Here is a 7,723-nt window from a genome sequence, read left to right on the forward strand (position 1 = left end):
AAAAGTGGAAGAAGGGGAAAGATGGGAAGAGTTTAGTCCCACATCGGCCAGACAAAAATTTGTCCGATGTTTAAATAACATCGGGTTCTCATTTCCTCCCGTTCAGCAGATTAAATAGATATGATATGTTTTGGAATCTACCATTGATGGAATGAATAATTAATTTTAATGAGTCATAAACCATACCTTTAGCTTTGAGAGGCGTGTAATCTGATCTGCAGCCAAACAAGATTTGCTTTGATCTTGATCTGGATTGAGATTCTCTAGAAAGAGAGGCTCTAGAGAAGGGGTCTTGTCTAATAGGTTATTTATAGCGTTCTCCTGTTGACGACTAAATGCTGCAAGATGGTTACAAAAGAGAGTTGTGGTTTACTTAGAATAAATAAAAACCCAAAGAAAAGCGAGAGTGAAAGAGAAAGGATGGCCGAAGACGACCCTGCTCTGGGTTGAGCGACTGCTGCGATGTCCCCTGTGGGGATCATACAGGCCACGGGGTGCACTTGGTGGCCTGGGAGCATGTCTGCCGGCCTACCAGTGAGGGCAGCCTCGGGGTGCAGTTCCTACTGGAGCGGCGCGAGCTTTTCATTGCTCGGCATGCAGCTCGGTTTTTGTTAGAGCCACACGGGCTGTGGAGTCAGGTGATGGCGGCCAGATATGGCCGTGGGGTTTACTTAGAATAAATAAAAACCCAAAGAAAAGCGAGAGTGAAAGAGAAAGGATGGCCGAAGACGACCCTGCTCTGGGTTGAGCGACTGCTGCGATGTTTCCTGTGGGGATCATACGGCGGAGGCCACGGGGTGCACTTGGTGGCTTGGGAGCATGTCTGCCGGCCTACCAGTGAGGGCGGCCTCGGGGTGCAGTTCCTACTGGAGCGGCGCGAGCTTTTCATTGCTCGGCATGCAGCTCGGTTTTTGTTAGAGCCACACGGGCTGTGGAGTCAGGTGATGGCGGCCAGATATGGCCGTGGGGGCTCAGAGGCGGCACGGAGAGCGCGACGAGTCTCCTTCATGTGGCGTGAGATTGAGAGGTATTTGCCGACGGTGTCAGCAAATACCAGGTGGCTGATTGGCGATGGGCGGAGTATTGATGTGACTGCGGACCCATGGGTGGATACTGTTCCACTGAGGTGCTGGCCGACCATGATTGATGCCGAGGCAGTGGAGGGGTTGCAGGTCTTCGATCTTCTTGCCCCAGGAGAGTCAGCATGGGATGACGCTAGGTTATGTCAGCTGTTCGGAGGATACCTAGCTGAGAGGATCCGGTCCCTTCCGGTGCCAGGTTGCGGGGGGCCTGATGTCAGGGTTTGGGGCACCTCTTGCCGGTCCAGGGTCAGTCTGAGAGATCTCGCCGATGTTATCCTGCAGGAGCATGAGCCGGGGCAGGACTACACTTGGATCTGGAGGTCTGGGCTCCACCCGAGGGCGGCACTTTTCTTATGGAAGGTGGCATGGGATCGCCTCTCGACGAGAGCAGTGCTGAGCAGGCGAGGTTGGGGGATCCCTGCGGAGTGCGGGACATGTAGTGTTGAGGAGTCGATCGACCACGTGCTCTTCCAGTGTACGTGGGCGAGGTCGGCATGGCTGTGGGCAGGGTTCCCGCAGGAGGTTTGGCATGGGAGGCCTCAGTTTGTACAGATGATGCAGCAGTGGCTGGCCCGGCCCCGGACAGGTCAGGAGGCTATTCGAGCGACCTGCACAGCACATCAGATCTGGCTGGCGAGGAACGCCCGCACCTTCGGTGAGCGCAGGGTGTCACCGAGGTTCGTTGCGGAGTTCGCGCGAGTCCAGGCATTGGAGATCAGACTTTCTTCAGATGGACCTCTGATAGCTCGGGACACCTGGGGTTCCCTCTCTGCTCCGGCAGCTCCTCAGCAGGTGTTTTTCACCTGGGAACCCCCACCCCCGAGTTTCCTCAAGGTCAACTTCGACGGATCGGTCATGGATGGAGGTGCGCGAGGAGGTGCGGGTTTTGTGATACGGGATCCGCACTCCAGAGTGGTGGCAGCAGGAGACTGTCAGGTTTTCGGTACGTCGGTGCCCGGGGCAGAGCTACGAGCTGCCTGGGCGGGTCTTCGTTATGCGAAGCAGGTACTGCAGGCTGACGCGATTGTCTTGGAGGGCGACTCAGCCACAGTTATTAGTTGGATCCAGGAGGAGCTGAGGGGTGAGGGCTCAGACCATCCCTTGGTTCGGGATATAGGGACGATGTGTGGGGTTGGGGTGGCCATCCAGGCCAAACATGTATTCAGAGAAGCTAATAGGGCAGCCGACTGGGTGGCTGCCTTCGCGGCTCATCATTCAGGGTACACATTTTGGGTGGGGGAGGAGGAGCTGCCACTGGCTCTTCGTGAGTTAGTCTTTTTTGACTTTATTGGGTGTATTCACACACGTACTGTATGAAAACCCGTTTTTAGCAAAAAAAAAAAAAAAAAAAGAGAAAGGATGGCTAAGAACTGTGGCTCACACGCGAACCCGTCCTGTATGAGTGTATTAACTCACGCGTGTATGACTTCGTGTATGACTTTATTGGATGTATTCGTACATGGAGAAAGGATGGCTAAAAACTGTGGCTCACGCGCGAACCCCTCTTGTATAATGGATGTATTCGTACATAGAGAAAGGATGGCTAAAAACTGTGGCTCACGCGCGAACCCCTCTTGTATGAATGTATTAACTCGTTTTATTGGATGTATTCATACATATATTGTATGAAAACCAAAAAAAAACTCAACTCAAAGAAAAGCGAGAGTGAAAGAGAAAGGATGGCTAAGAACTGTGGCTCACGCGCGAACTCGTCTTAGTGTATTAACTCACGCGTGTATGACTTTATTGGATATATTCCTACATATATTGTATGAAAACAAAAAAGAAACTCAACTCAAAGAAAAGCGAGAGTGAAAGAGAAAGGATGGCTAAGAACTGTGGCTCACGCGCGAACCCGTCTTGTATGAGTGTATTAACTCACGCGTGTATGACTTTATTGGATATATTCGTACATATATTGTATGAAAACCAAAAAAAAACTCAACTCAAAGAAAAGCGAGAGTGAAAGAGAAAGGATGGCTAAGAACTGTGGCTCACGCGCAAACCCGTTTTGTATGAGTGTATTAACTCACGCGTGTATGATTTTATTGGATGTATTCGTACATATATTGTATGAAAACCAAAAAAAAAAACTCACGCGCGAGGGTTCTCTGTCTCTTTCCCTCCAGAAGAGAGTTGTGGTTTACTTAGAATAAATAAAAACTCAAAGAAAAGCGAGAGTGAAAGAGAAAGGATGGCTAAGAACTGTGGTTTACTTAGAATAAATAAAAACTCAAAGAAAAGCGAGAGTGAAAGAGAAAAGATGGCTAAGAACTGTGGCTCACGCGCGAACCCGTCTTGTATGAGTGTATTCGTACACATATTATATGAAAACCCGTCTTAGCAAAAAAAAAAAAAAACTCACGCGCGAGGGTTCTCTGTCTCTTTCCTGGGCTTGGAATCTTTGGGACCGGCTGCATGCATTCATAAGACTCCTTCAAAGAAGGAAGATGGTTGGTTATATAGAGAGATAGTATCGTGGGTTCTTTGAAGTGGATTTTTTTTTTAATTTTTGATACAAAAAAGTTGAAATGCCGTCGTCAAAGCTAGCGAATGACCGGTTCATCGATGCATGTCTCGTAGATTTATTTTATATTTTTTTTTGTTGAAGTGTGAACCGAACAAAATAAAAGATACTTCATTGCGGTTTATTATTAAGGAGCTGAGAGGGGAGTGGGGTCTATCTTAAGCACCTTTGGCTAATATTTATTCCCAATTATTTATATTTTATATTTTTATTTATATATTTTGTTATTTATTTCAAAATTCGGTAAGAGTGGGAAGGGAATCTGGTTAATCACGTCGAATACGATCTGAAATGGCCATGGAGCAGGTTCAAGTTTTGACAGGTTCAAGTTTCACAGGTGTGACAGTATTTGCTGCACGACAGGCAATTCATTATCGGGCTTGATTAATTAAAAGGCTCCTGTTCGGGTGGCATCTTGGCCCACTCCGCCAACACAATTTGGTCGAGTAGCGTCGCTGTTTTTTTCGTTGGGGTAATTAATTTTCCACCCTCCAAAAGACTGCGCTATAATAAAAAGTTTCGGTTGGCCGGTGTTAAAATCTTCCATTCAATATCTTTACCAAGTTTAATTCTCGATTCTTGAGCCCCTTTTATTTTTTTTAAAAGGCCAAAAATGCCCCTGCCCTCCTCATCTCCCATTCCCAGAAGGAGAAGAAGAAAAAGGCACCGCCGCCGACCACGGCCCGCCCCTGCCCGAGCTCCCTCCAGCGGCGGCCACCGGCCCCGGCTCGCCTCCTCCCGAGCCCCCTCCCGCGGCCCCACCCTCTCCCGAGCCCTCTCTTGTGGCTGCGCCGCCAGGATTGCCCCCGCCCCTACCCCCCCACAAGCCCCCTCCTGCGGCTGTCGCTGGCCGCAGCCTGCCCTCCTCCCGCGTCCGCCACAGCCCGACCCCTTTCCAGAGCCGCCGACCTCGCGGGAGGAGAGGTGTTCTCCGCTGGCCAGCCGCGGCTGCCGCCGCTGGCGGCCCCGCCCCCTCCCGCGGCCCCCTCCTGCAGCCGCCGCGACCCGGCCCCTTTCCGGTGCTGCCGGCTCGCGGGAGGAGAAGAAAGAAGAAAGAAGAAGAAGGGAAGAAGAGAAGAAAAAAAAAGAAAAAGAAAAAAAAAAGAAGAAAAGGAAAAAAAAAGAAGAAGAGAAAAGGAAAGGAGAAAAAAAAAGAAAAGAAAAAAATAAAGAAAAGAAAAATAAATAAATAAATAAATGCATCAATATATATATATATGAATGAACGAATAAATAAATAATATATTTTAATGAAATAAATAATTATAAATAAATAAAGCTGCCGCGGCCGCCACGGCCTGGCCCCCTTCCCGCGGCCGCCACGGCCTGGCCCCCTTCTGGCGCCACCGGCCTCACGGGAGGAGAAAATAGAAGAAAAGAAAAAAAAGAAGAAAAGGAAAGAAAAAGAAGAAAAGAAAAAAAAGAAAAAAGAAAAAAAAGAAAGAAAAGAAAAAAAGAGAAGAAAAATAAATAAATAAATAAATCCATAGATAAATAAATACATATATATATATATGTGAATGAACGAACAAATAAAGAAATAAATAAATATATAATATATTGTAATAAAATAATAAATAAATAAATAAAGTGGCCGCGGCCGAGCCTCCTCCCGCTGCCGCAATGGCATGGCCCCCTTTTGGCGCCGCCGACCTCACGAGAGGAGAAAATAGAAAAAAAAAGAAAAAAAATAGAAGAAAAAGAAAGAAAAAGAAGATTTAAGTATGTGTAGAGAAGGAAAGAAAAAGAAAAAAAAAGAAAGAAAAAGAAGAAAAGGAAAAAAAAGAAAAAAAGAAAAAAAAAGAAGAAGAGAAAGGAAAGAAAAAGAAAAAGAAAGAAAAAGAAGAGAAGGAAAGAAAAAGAAGAGAAGAAAAGAAAAAGAAGAAAAGGAAGAAAAAGAAAAAAAGAAAAGAAAAAGAAGAAGAAGAAAAAGGAAAGAAAAAGAATACTTAATTGTGTGAGGCATAGAGCAGGTAACTGTGTGCAGAGAAGATTTAATTGTGTACAGAGAATATTTAACTTAACTGTATGTGGAGAAAATTTAAGTATATGCAGAGAAGATTTAATTGTGTATAGAGAACACCTAACTATGTGATGCACACGGTTAAATATTCTCTGTAGACAAGTAAGTCTTCTCTGCACACACTTAATTGTGTGATGCAGAGAACACTTAACTGTGTGCAGAGAAGATTTAAATGTGTGCAGAGAAGATTTAATTGTGATAGAGAATACCTAACTGTGTGATGCCGACAGTTAAATATTCTCTGTACACAATTAAGTCTTCTCTGCACACACTTAACTGTATGATGCAGAGAACACTTAACTGTGTGCAGAGAAGATCTAATTGTGTACAGAGAATATTTAACTGTGTGATGTACATAGTTAAGTGCTATCTGTACGCAGTTAAGTATTCTCTGGACACAATTAAGTCTATGTGCAGGGAAGAATTAATTGTATACAGAGGATACTTAACTGTCTTCTTTTTTTTTCTTTTTTCTTCTTTTTTTTCTTTTCTTCTTTTACTTTCCTTCCCTTCTTTTTCTTTCCTTTCGTCCTTTTTTTTTCTTTTCTTCCTTTTCTTTCCTTTTTCTTCTTTTTTTTTCTTGCCTTTTTCTTCTTTTTTTTTTCTTTTCTTCTTTTTCTTTCCTTCTCTGCTTTTTCTTTCCTATTTCTTTTTTCTTTCTTTTCTTCTTTTTCTTTCTTTTTCTTCTTTTTTTTTTTTGTCTTTTCTTCCATTGTATCTATCAATATCAAGAAAAGAAAAGAAAAAAAGAAGAAAATGAAAGAAAAAGAATAAAAAGAAAAGAAAAAAAAGAGAAGGAAAGAAACCATACTTGTGTGCAGAAAATAGTAAACTGTGTGCACAGAACAGAAAACTATATTTCGGGGTTAATTAAGTATGTACCATCGTTAATTAAGTGTGTTTCAAGTTAATCGACTATGCGCCATGCTAGGTAAGACTTGGTTCACAAGAACAACATATATTAAGTGTCTACTACGTTATTGTAATTGATTCAAAATATTCTACAAAAATCAGATTGCTTAACTTAACTATGTGCAGAGAAACCATACATGTGTGCAGAAAACGGTAAACTGTATGCATAGAACAGAAAACTGTGTTTCGGGGTTAATTAAATGTATGCATTGGTTAATTAAGTGTATTTCAAGCTTAATCGACTATGCGCCATGCTAGGGTAAGTCTTGGCTCACAAGAACAATCTATATTAAGTATCTACCATGCTGTTGTAACTGATTCAAAACATTCTACCAAAATCAGATAGTTTAACTTAACTGTGTGCACAGAACAGAAAATTGTGCCAGGCTAGATTAAGTGTTAAAACATTGATTAATTGTGTGCCAAGTTTACTTAAATGTGTGCCATACTATATTACCTATGTACCAAGTTTACTAATCTAACTGCTACTCACTCATTATTTTTCTTTTTTTTCTTTTCTTTTTTTCTTTTTCTTTCCTTTTTCTTCTTTTTCTTTCCTTTTCTTCCCTTTTCTTTTCCTTTTTCTTCTTTTTCTTTCCTTCTCTTCTTTTTTTTTTCTTTTTCTTTTTTTTCTTTCCTTCTCTTCTTTTTCTTTTTTTTCTTCTTTTTCTTTCCTTCTCTTCTTTTTCTTTCCTTTTTCTTCTTTTTCTTCTTTTCTTCTTTTTCTTTCCTTCTCTTCTTTTTTCTTTCATTTTTTTTCTTTTCTTTTTTTCTTCTTTCAGTTCATTCATATATATATATATATATATATATATATATATATATATATATATATATATATATATATATATATATATGTGTGTGTGTGTGTGTGTGTATTTATTTATTTATTTTTTCTTTTTTTTTCTTTTTCTTTCCTTTTCTTCTTTTTTTCTTCTCTTCTTTCCTTCTTCTTCTTTCTTCTTTCTTCTCCCCCCGCAATGTCGCCGACGTCGGAAGGGGGCCAAGCCGTAGCGGACGCAAGAGGGGGCCACGGGAGGGGGCTGGGCCGCCGCAGCCGCAGCCACGGCATCTGCGGAGAATTCTTCTCCTCCTGCGAGGCCATCGGCGCCGAAAAGGGTCTGGGCCGCTGCGGACACGGGAGGAGGGGGGGTCGTGGCTGGTGACGGCCGCAGGACG

The sequence above is a fragment of the Phoenix dactylifera genome, chromosome 13 (assembly GCF_051530095.1).
Source record: "Phoenix dactylifera cultivar Ajwa chromosome 13, Ajwa_hap1_PhDact_Kaust_v1.1, whole genome shotgun sequence".
Classification (NCBI taxonomy): Eukaryota; Viridiplantae; Streptophyta; class Magnoliopsida; order Arecales; family Arecaceae; genus Phoenix; species Phoenix dactylifera.